General features: G+C 35.2%; 1 long non-coding RNA gene across 11 annotated transcripts; it reads right to left on the reverse strand.

The window, feature by feature from the left end:
* Window positions 1-1,267: 1,267 nt before the first annotated feature.
* Window positions 1,268-9,235, reverse strand: LOC121597729. Of its 11 annotated transcripts, XR_006005456.1 has the most exons (26): window positions 9,106-9,235; window positions 8,807-8,913; window positions 8,647-8,738; window positions 8,371-8,439; window positions 8,083-8,151; window positions 7,796-7,864; window positions 7,508-7,576; window positions 7,220-7,288; window positions 6,932-7,000; window positions 6,644-6,712; window positions 6,356-6,424; window positions 6,068-6,136; window positions 5,780-5,848; window positions 5,492-5,560; window positions 5,205-5,273; window positions 4,917-4,985; window positions 4,629-4,697; window positions 4,341-4,409; window positions 4,053-4,121; window positions 3,765-3,833; window positions 3,477-3,545; window positions 3,189-3,257; window positions 2,901-2,969; window positions 2,613-2,681; window positions 2,325-2,393; window positions 1,268-1,983 (listed from the first exon to the last, which is right to left on the reverse strand). It is a non-coding gene; the product is annotated as an uncharacterized LOC121597729 (long non-coding RNA). The 11 variants fall into 11 exon arrangements; XR_006005465.1 differs by lacking the exon at window positions 7,796-7,864; XR_006005461.1 differs by lacking the exon at window positions 6,644-6,712.
* Window positions 9,236-11,873: the final 2,638 nt, after the last annotated feature.

Consider the following 11,873-nt stretch of genomic DNA (forward strand, 5'->3'; position numbering starts at 1 on the left):
TATGATCTGGTAACAACATCATTTAAAAAATCGAAAAAAAAAATCCTTCATTATTTCTATTCTCCTAACCGATTCGAGTATCACATAGCTTCTCAAAGCCCATCATGATGAACAATGCAGAACATGCCGTTCTACCACCAGCCAATATGCTCGATTGGAGAACCTGAAGATGGTCCAACGTTTCAGATACAGAAATAAACCGATAATTTTTCATTAATCTGTAATCTTCCATTAATGAACTTCACAAATAAAACAAACACCTAAGTGCCTAAGGCACTACTTTCTCATATAGCTGTTGGTTGTTGTATGACTACTAATCAGAAGCCAGAGAGCAAATCTTCTAATTTACTTACTAATTTGTTTTGTGACGGTCCCGTATAACAGTCGTCAAGTTCCTAGCTTCATATGGACCCGTCCCCCTGTAGCAAGGATTGACTATCCAGCTGCGTGGTGCTGAATAAAGTCGCGAAAGCTTTTATAGGTCGGCATGTAGAACGTTATGCCAAGTAGAAGAAATTATAATTTAAAATTATTATTTTTTTATTCAGGAGGTAATTTATAATTTATAATTTATAAGGATTATTGGCACACATTGTCCAATAATCCCCAAAAACTCTATAGAGCATGCGGTATCTAAAATTTAACAACACACGGAATTATTGATCCCCTCTTCCATTGCTGATCAAGTCGCCATCGGACGTGCCTGTGCTGTGAGGGTTTACGAGAGGCCAAAGACTGCCTGTTTCCCCTGAACACGTTGACGTATTCCGGAACGTGAGATTCAGTACACTCACCCGACAAGGTGTCGTATGAAGAATATATGAAAGACAGAGACACAATGCTTTTCTCAGTCTGTGAGTTACCTAGGGACTATGCAGCACTCGTAGTGCCAAGATCTTTCAGGCTGTACATGAAACAGTCCGAAACATCCCTGAAATGTTGAGTTAGAAGATCGAATCGAGTAACTGTTGAGCATCCAAATAGATATTTTGATCTCAGGCACCATTCTGTTACATACAGAATGTGTTACAGAATTTCATGTGTTGCATGAGAGCAACGGAAGCCTTTTACTACGATTCGATTGCCTTATTCTAGGAAGTGGATAATTTCACGTCGATGCAGCAAGTACAGTTCTTTCAAGCATAATTCACATACAGAAGATTCGTACGGGCCGATCAAATGTAAAGTTTTGTCATCGTTTTAGGATTTTCCAACAGTATAATTCCAAATAACTCTGTTTTTGAAGAAACCGAAACATATGTGTTGATTTAATTCATTTATTTATTCATTTATTTTTTCATTGGTAATTATTCATGTTTACCATACAGCTAGATTAGCCAATTGTCAATTGAATAGAGCAAAGCTGCACAAGTTTCGTTAGTATTTTGGTATAAAAACGAGATTTTAAAATTTGCTCATAAGCAAAAGGTAACGTCAAATCACCCTCAACATAGCTATTTGCGAAGCAATGCGACCCGCGAAAGTTTGGATACCCCTGTGCTAAAGTAACGTATTGGTTCTCCCTTTCTTCTATCCTAAATCAATTTATACGCTCCAACCAGAAGACTTTGTCCCCGCGATCTAATCGCCATCAAAGAGCGTCGCACACGTTTTGCCCGTTTAGAACCGTTCTACCTTATGGTATAATTAGTTTAACTACGTTTGCTATCTTTAAGAACACGGTATGTCCCGCAATTGCTTCCTAAGCCTGTCTACATGTGTTGTTTTCAAGGGAGCCTATTGATGCGTCGAATTAAATTAAATAAACTAAATGAAATTAAATACTTGAACGCGGGTGGTATTTCAGATCTGGCTTTAAGCTGTTTGATAAGACAGTATTAGTGAAAGGCTGTAGCATGATTCGATGGTGATGCCTTTAGAATTGTCAGGTGTATCGCTGAGAACCGGTCCACAATGCTGTAACAACTGTGGCTATGACGATCCACAGGATGGTCTTCCCGATTCCAATGACCCACAGAAGATCTAAGCAGGAATATCATTAAAAAAAAAAGAAAATACATTTTTTTTACTGCACGAAAAGACACAAACCATATTTAAAGTGAACATTTAAAACGATTTATTGCAGTTCAAGAATAAATCTTCCTCATGGATATTTTATGAAACCGCCAGTTCGTCAAACATAAAATACAATCAATTATTGTTGCTTTGCATTGTTGTAGTGGTTTGTTGCTATCAGAGGACAAAAATTCCCCACAGGTTAACAAACCATCGGTTGAAGAAATTCAAGCTATAGTACAATAAGTAACTCATCATATAGCAACAACGAATCTTGTTAGTGCAATAGCATTGAATTCGGGACTTACCTTCGATTAAAACATATTGATGCATTTCATGAAGCTTGTAAAACGACATCAGGAATCAGATTGATAATCCTGTAAAATCAAAAACATAAAATACAATCAATTATTGTTTACTTTTGCATACTTAATTGTAAGTCAAATGTTTTGTGCTTTGTTGCTATCAGATAACAAAAATTCCACACTGGTTAACAAACCATCGGTTGAAGAAATTCAAGCAATAGTACAATAAGTAACTCATCATATAGCAACAACGAATCTTGTTAGTGCAATAGCATTGAATTCGGGACTTACCTTCGATTAAAACATATTGATGCATTTCATGAAGCTTGTAAAACGACATCAGGAATCAGATTGTCAATCCTGTAAAATCAAAAACATAAAATACAATCAATTATTGTTTACTTTTGCATACTTAATTGTAAGTCAAATGTTTTGTGCTTTGTTGCTATCAGAGGACAAAAATTCCTCACTGGTTAACAAACCATCGGTTGAAGAAATTCAAGCAATAGTACAATAAGTAACTCATCATATAGCAACAACGAATGTTTTTAATGCAATATCATTGAATTCGGGACTCACCTTCGATGAAAACATATTGATGCATTTCATGAAGCTTGTAAAACGACATCAGGAATCAGATTGCCAATCCTGTAAAATAAAAAGCATAAAATACAATCAATTTTGGTTTGCCTTTCCATACTACATTGTAAGTCAAATGTTTTGTGCTTTGTTGCTATCAGAGAACAAAAATTCCGCACTGGTTAACAAACCATCGGTTGAAGAAATTCAAGCAATAGTACAATAAGTAACTCATCATATAGCAACAACGAATGTTTTTAATGCAATATCATTGAATTCGGGACTCACCTTCGATGAAAACATATTGATGCATTTCATGAAGCTTGTAAAACGACATCAGGAATCAGATTGATAATCCTGTAAAATCAAAAGCATAAAATACAATCAATTTTGGTTTGCCTTTCCATACTACATTGTAAGTCAAATATTTTGTGCTTTGTTGCTATCAGAGAACAAAAATTCCGCACTGGTTAACAAACCATCGGTTGAAGAAATTCAAGCAATAGTACAATAAGTAACTCATCATATAGCAACAACGAATGTTTTTAATGCAATATCATTGAATTCGGGACTTACCTTCGATTAAAACATATTGATGCATTTCATGAAGCTTGTAAAACGACATCAGGAATCAGTTTGCCAATCCTGTAAAATAAAAAGCATAAAATACAATCAATTTTGGTTTGCCTTTCCATACTACATTGTAAGTCAAATGTTTTGTGCTTTGTTGCTATCAGAGAACAAAAATTCCGCACTGGTTAACAAACCATCGGTTGAAGAAATTCAAGCAATAGTACAATAAGTAACTCATCATATAGCAACAACGAATGTTTTTAATGCAATATCATTGAATTCGGGACTCACCTTCGATGAAAACATATTGATGCATTTCATGAAGCTTGTAAAACGACATCAGGAATCAGATTGATAATCCTGTAAAATAAAAAGCATAAAATACAATCAATTTTGGTTTGCCTTTCCATACTACATTGTAAGTCAAATATTTTGTGCTTTGTTGCTATCAGAGAACAAAAATTCCGCACTGGTTAACAAACCATCGGTTGAAGAAATTCAAGCAATAGTACAATAAGTAACTCATCATATAGCAACAACGAATGTTTTTAATGCAATATCATTGAATTCGGGACTTACCTTCGATTAAAACATATTGATGCATTTCATGAAGCTTGTAAAACGACATCAGGAATCAGTTTGCCAATCCTGTAAAATAAAAAGCATAAAATACAATCAATTTTGGTTTGCCTTTCCATACTACATTGTAAGTCAAATATTTTGTGCTTTGTTGCTATCAGAGAACAAAAATTCCGCACTGGTTAACAAACCATCGGTTGAAGAAATTCAAGCAATAGTACAATAAGTAACTCATCATATAGCAACAACGAATGTTTTTAATGCAATATCATTGAATTCGGGACTCACCTTCGATGAAAACATATTGATGCATTTTATGAAGCTTGTAAAACGACATCAGGAATCAGATTGATAATCCTGTAAAATCAAAAACATAAAATACAATCAATTATTGTATACTTTTGCATACTACATTGTAAGTCAAATATTTTGTGCTTTGTTGCTATCAGAGAACAAAAATTCCGCACTGGTTAACAAACCATCGGTTGAAGAAATTCAAGCAATAGTACAATAAGTAACTCATCATATAGCAACAACGAATGTTTTTAATGCAATATCATTGAATTCGGGACTCACCTTCGATTAAAACATATTGATGCATTTCATGAAGCTTGTAAAACGACATCAGGAATCAGTTTGCCAATCCTGTAAAATAAAAAGCATAAAATACAATCAATTTTGGTTTGCCTTTCCATACTACATTGTAAGTCAAATATTTTGTGCTTTGTTGCTATCAGAGAACAAAAATTCCGCACTGGTTAACAAACCATCGGTTGAAGAAATTCAAGCAATAGTACAATAAGTAACTCATCATATAGCAACAACGAATGTTTTTAATGCAATATCATTGAATTCGGGACTTACCTTCGATTAAAACATATTGATGCATTTCATGAAGCTTGAAAAACGACATCAGGAATCAGTTTGCCAATCCTGTAAAATAAAAAGCATAAAATACAATCAATTTTGGTTTGCCTTTCCATACTACATTGTAAGTCAAAAGTTTTGTGCTTTGTTGCTATCAGAGAACAAAAATTCCCCACAGGTTAACAAACCATCGGTTGAAGAAATTCAAGCAATAGTACAATAAGTAACTCATCATATAGCAACAACGAATGTTTTTAATGCAATATCATTGAATTCGGGACTTACTTTCGATGAAAACATATTGATGCATTTCATGAAGCTAGTAAAACGACATCAGGAATCAGATTGTCAATCCTGTAAAATAAAAATATAAAATAAAATCAAATTTGGTTTGCCTTTCCATACTACATTGTAAGTCAAATGTTTTGTGCTTTGTTGCTATCAGAGAACAAAAATTCCGCACTGGTTAACAAACCATCGGTTGAAGAAATTCAAGCAATAGTACAATAAGTAACTCATCATATAGCAACAACGAATGTTTTTAATGCAATATCATTGAATTCGGGACTTACCTTCGATTAAAACATATTGATGCATTTCATGAAGCTTGAAAAACGACATCAGGAATCAGTTTGCCAATCCTGTAAAATAAAAAGCATAAAATACAATCAATTTTGGTTTGCCTTTCCATACTACATTGTAAGTCAAATATTTTGTGCTTTGTTGCTATCAGAGAACAAAAATTCCGCACTGGTTAACAAACCATCGGTTGAAGAAATTCAAGCAATAGTACAATAAGTAACTCATCATATAGCAACAACGAATGTTTTTAATGCAATATCATTGAATTCGGGACTTACTTTCGATGAAAACATATTGATGCATTTCATGAAGCTAGTAAAACGACATCAGGAATCAGATTGTCAATCCTGTAAAATAAAAAATATAAAATAAAATCAAATTTGGTTTGCCTTTCCATACTACATTGTAAGTCAAATATTTTGTGCTTTGTTGCTATCAGAGAACAAAAATTCCGCACTGGTTAACAAACCATCGGTTGAAGAAATTCAAGCAATAGTACAATAAGTAACTCATCATATAGCAACAACGAATGTTTTTAATGCAATATCATTGAATTCGGGACTTACCTTCGATTAAAACATATTGATGCATTTCATGAAGCTTGAAAAACGACATCAGGAATCAGTTTGCCAATCCTGTAAAATAAAAAGCATAAAATACAATCAATTTTGGTTTGCCTTTCCATACTACATTGTAAGTCAAATATTTTGTGCTTTGTTGCTATCAGAGAACAAAAATTCCGCACTGGTTAACAAACCATCGGTTGAAGAAATTCAAGCAATAGTACAATAAGTAACTCATCATATAGCAACAACGAATGTTTTTAATGCAATATCATTGAATTCGGGACTTACCTTCGATTAAAACATATTGATGCATTTCATGAAGCTTGAAAAACGACATCAGGAATCAGTTTGCCAATCCTGTAAAATAAAAAGCATAAAATACAATCAATTTTGGTTTGCCTTTCCATACTACATTGTAAGTCAAAAGTTTTGTGCTTTGTTGCTATCAGAGAACAAAAATTCCCCACAGGTTAACAAACCATCGGTTGAAGAAATTCAAGCAATAGTACAATAAGTAACTCATCATATAGCAACAACGAATGTTTTTAATGCAATATCATTGAATTCGGGACTTACTTTCGATGAAAACATATTGATGCATTTCATGAAGCTAGTAAAACGACATCAGGAATCAGATTGTCAATCCTGTAAAATAAAAAATATAAAATAAAATCAAATTTGGTTTGCCTTTCCATACTACATTGTAAGTCAAATGTTTTGTGCTTTGTTGCTATCAGAGAACAAAAATTCCGCACTGGTTAACAAACCATCGGTTGAAGAAATTCAAGCAATAGTACAATAAGTAACTCATCATATAGCAACAACGAATGTTTTTAATGCAATATCATTGAATTCGGGACTTACCTTCGATTAAAACATATTGATGCATTTCATGAAGCTTGAAAAACGACATCAGGAATCAGTTTGCCAATCCTGTAAAATAAAAAGCATAAAATACAATCAATTTTGGTTTGCCTTTCCATACTACATTGTAAGTCAAAAGTTTTGTGCTTTGTTGCTATCAGAGAACAAAAATTCCCCACAGGTTAACAAACCATCGGTTGAAGAAATTCAAGCAATAGTACAATAAGTAACTCATCATATAGCAACAACGAATGTTTTTAATGCAATATCATTGAATTCGGGACTCACCTTCGATTAAAACATATTGATGCATTTCATGAAGCTTGTAAAACGACATCAGGAATCAGTTTGCCAATCCTGTAAAATAAAAAGCATAAAATACAATCAATTTTGGTTTGCCTTTCCATACTACATTGTAAGTCAAATATTTTGTGCTTTGTTGCTATCAGAGAACAAAAATTCCGCACTGGTTAACAAACCATCGGTTGAAGAAATTCAAGCAATAGTACAATAAGTAACTCATCATATAGCAACAACGAATGTTTTTAATGCAATATCATTGAATTCGGGACTTACCTTCGATTAAAACATATTGATGCATTTCATGAAGCTTGAAAAACGACATCAGGAATCAGTTTGCCAATCCTGTAAAATAAAAAGCATAAAATACAATCAATTTTGGTTTGCCTTTCCATACTACATTGTAAGTCAAAAGTTTTGTGCTTTGTTGCTATCAGAGAACAAAAATTCCCCACAGGTTAACAAACCATCGGTTGAAGAAATTCAAGCAATAGTACAATAAGTAACTCATCATATAGCAACAACGAATGTTTTTAATGCAATATCATTGAATTCGGGACTTACTTTCGATGAAAACATATTGATGCATTTCATGAAGCTAGTAAAACGACATCAGGAATCAGATTGTCAATCCTGTAAAATAAAAATATAAAATAAAATCAAATTTGGTTTGCCTTTCCATACTACATTGTAAGTCAAATGTTTTGTGCTTTGTTGCTATCAGAGAACAAAAATTCCGCACTGGTTAACAAACCATCGGTTGAAGAAATTCAAGCAATAGTACAATAAGTAACTCATCATATAGCAACAACGAATGTTTTTAATGCAATATCATTGAATTCGGGACTTACCTTCGATTAAAACATATTGATGCATTTCATGAAGCTTGAAAAACGACATCAGGAATCAGTTTGCCAATCCTGTAAAATAAAAAGCATAAAATACAATCAATTTTGGTTTGCCTTTCCATACTACATTGTAAGTCAAAAGTTTTGTGCTTTGTTGCTATCAGAGAACAAAAATTCCCCACAGGTTAACAAACCATCGGTTGAAGAAATTCAAGCAATAGTACAATAAGTAACTCATCATATAGCAACAACGAATGTTTTTAATGCAATATCATTGAATTCGGGACTTACTTTCGATGAAAACATATTGATGCATTTCATGAAGCTAGTAAAACGACATCAGGAATCAGATTGCCAATCCTGTAAAATCAAAAATATAAAATAAAATCAAATTTGGTTTGCCTTTCCATACTACATTGTAAGTCAAATGTTTTGTGCTTTGTTGCTATCAGAGAACAAAAATTCCCCACAGGTTAACATACCATCGGTTGAAGAAATTCAAGCAATCTTATAGCAACAATGAAACTTGTTAGTGCAATAGCATTGAGTTATGAATTCGTAACTTACCTTCATTCATTATGTTATGAGACATCATAATCATCCTGAATCTAATAGAGCTCGATCCGGTTTACCCGGAACATATTGCGTGGCCTCTTGTCCTGAAAATACGGAAATATCTTAATGCAGGATATCATCACTGTTTTGTCAAAACGCATCGTGAGTTTACCAAACGCAAAGATCGCTTTATCTGTGGATTCAACCATTTCGTCGCGGCACAGCATGCAGTCTTTTAGTTGCTTGTTGTTTGCCATCTTCACGGTGTTTTATGTTGCGCTGTGGAATGGCAGTGGATAAAAATAATTCTACATTAGGTTGGAAATAACATCAAAACGCCGCGTTTTATCCACAGAAAGCCATTTTGCAACCGAAGTCTCAATGCTGCAACTTCACAAAATTAGGTTTGCGTCTTGCCCATCATTAGCTCATAGATCATACGCTATTTACGATGAAGCAATTTTCTCTTACCCACTGCGGCATCGGTTTATGGTCTCTTGTTTCGCAAAAAGCAACTTGGTTCCAAAAATTCGATCTTATCGTGATGCTGGCCGAGCATTGGTATTTCTTGATTTAGAAATAAAAAACATGTGAGTACGAAACCGGGCAAATGACAGAGCGCGACTGTTGCCTGCAGTTTGACAGCTCGCCCGTGTTCTGCACGTTTGCGGGCGCTGCAGTTGCCTTCGTGTAAATCAAACACCGAATGCTGCTTTCGGGAAATGGCGTGCTCGGTCTCGCAGGTGTACGAGGCATTTGACGTTTTCGGCATGTTGTTGCCTGTGTCGTGCTCGTGCTGTCCCATGCGACAGTTCATACAACAGCTGTTGACGGCATGGTTGCCTGCTATGCTGCTGAAAATGGTGCACGTTCAAAACGATCGTTTGTTATTTTGAATAACTAGGATAATTGTACAGGCGTCCCCCGAGTTAAGACCCCGTCGAGATACGACGATTTTGATTTAGACAGTTAAAAGTTGTCATTGAGACGAAATTGATATACAGGCGTCCCCCGAGTTACGTCGATTCGCAGATGCGACGATTTTGATTTTGATAGTGAAAAGTTGAAGTTGTAGTTGTTTTCTTCTTCTTCTTCTTTGGCTCAACAACCGATGCCGGTCAAGGCCTGCTAACCCACTTGTGGGGTTGGCTTTCAGTGACTTATTGATTTCCCCCCATAGTAGGATAGTCAGTCCTACGTATGGCGGCACGGTCTATTTGGGGCTTGAACCCATGACGGGCATGTTGTTAAGTCGTACGAGTTGACGACTGTACCATCCCAAATAGCCAGCTCGTACTTTATAGCTGATTTAGAGCTGTTTAACGAAAAATCGGTCCGATGTCGTACTTTGTGGCTGATTGAGAGATAGACGGTACTTTGCGGAACTATGGAGCTTTTTAACAGGCACATGGTACTCTTAGGAACTTTGCGGCTGATTAGCACTATATGTAGGGTTCATGATGGAACTTGAAGGCTTGTTGAGAAAGGGTGCTGAACTTGGTGGAACTTTATAGCTTTTTAATGCATGACATCGGTTCAAGGTGGCTCTTGTCAAAGTGTCAAAGACAAACGCCGGCAATAATCTCATTGCTGCTGCACAAGTTAGATTCATTAATTGAAGAATGAATATTGAGTGAAGTGATTGTGAATTATCAGTAAATTGTGTAAAATTTTGTGTAATTCATCAATACAAAAGATTAAAAAATATACATATGTGTTTAAACGAAACAAACCTTGTTGTTTATTTCATCGATGACGCTTGCTTGAAAGTAAAACACAAAGAAAAATAATCCCTGGCATCGTGGCATAAGGAAGCTGCTTAGGCGCTGTTTGAAAGACCCGCATAGAACTTTGATGCTGTTTATCTACTGCAAAAGGCGAATTAGAGCAGCGATCTTTAGCGTGCCAAAATGAGCTCCCTACCCGCAAATTTCCGTTAAATGCCTTCTAATCGCCTTGTAATCGCCGGCGAATTGAAGGCGATCAGCAGTGCATTTAGCAGTAATTAAATGCCTTTGAAATATGTCAATGAAAAATTTCGCTTTTAATTTGAAATTTGAAATTGCAACTGTCAAAAGAAAACCTTACAAGCGTCTTCAGCACTGCACTGTTGTAGTGTTCCCAGATATGAGCGTGAGATTCGATATCACGATTTACGTGTTATGTTCTCTTGCGTTAAGCTCTGAGCTATTTCACTTTATTAAAGATGGTCTACATTATTCGGTTGTTAAAGACCAACTCATTGAAAGGTGATAATATATCAAACTCATTTCGATGACTCAAATAAAAGGAAAAATGAGATACATATTTCTCCCATCCTGATAATGAACGGTGAACATAGTGTAATTATTATGTTTTTTAAAAAGGTATTATTTTAATTTCGCTTCACATAAATTTTGTTTAAAGTAATTATGGTAAGAAAAAATTAATTTAAAAAGAAATAATCGCAGAAAAAAGATCATAAAAATCTGGATTTGAACAATCGCTTTCTCGGTTTGGAACCAAAAGCGTTGTCACTGCTCTGTTTGGCAGTTACATTAGTACAGGTGCAAATTCAGTATATTAACAAGCTAAGATGGCGGCAAGCTATCTGTTCTCCTTGAATCTAAAAGTTGAAAGATTTCGAAGAGAACCCGTTACAGCCGTGAAAGTTTCGGTTGAAATCTTTATTCGCCTTCTAAGGCGACTAAGGCCTTAAATGCCTTCTGAATGCCTTCAAAGCCGTTTAATGCTGGTAGGGATAAATTGGGTGATAAATGTGAAAACTAAAAAAAAATATTCTGATCTTATTACACCTGCGGCAGGATTTTTTTGTGTCAAAGCCAAAGCTTGGCAGAAACATACTCAACGAGGATGACAGTACCTAAATAGCCAGCTCGTACTTTATAGCTGATTTAGGGCTGTTTAACGAAACATCGTTCCGATGTCGTACTTTGTGGCTGATTAAGAGATAGACGGTACTTTGCGGAACTATGGAGCTTTTTAACAGGCACATGGTACTCTTTGGAACTTTGCGGCTGATTAGCACTATGTGTAGGGTTCATGATGGAACTTGAAGGCTTGTTAAGAAAGGGTACTGAACTTGGTGGAACTTTATAGCTTTTTAATGCATGACATCGGTACAAGGTGGCTCTTGTCAAAGTGTCAAAAACGGACGCCGGCAATAATCTCATTGCTGCTGCACAAGTTAGATTCATTAATTGAAGAATGAATATTGAGTGAAGTGATTGTGAATTATC

Source organism: Anopheles merus, chromosome X (genome assembly GCF_017562075.2).
Source record: "Anopheles merus strain MAF chromosome X, AmerM5.1, whole genome shotgun sequence".
Taxonomy (NCBI): Eukaryota; Metazoa; Arthropoda; class Insecta; order Diptera; family Culicidae; genus Anopheles; species Anopheles merus.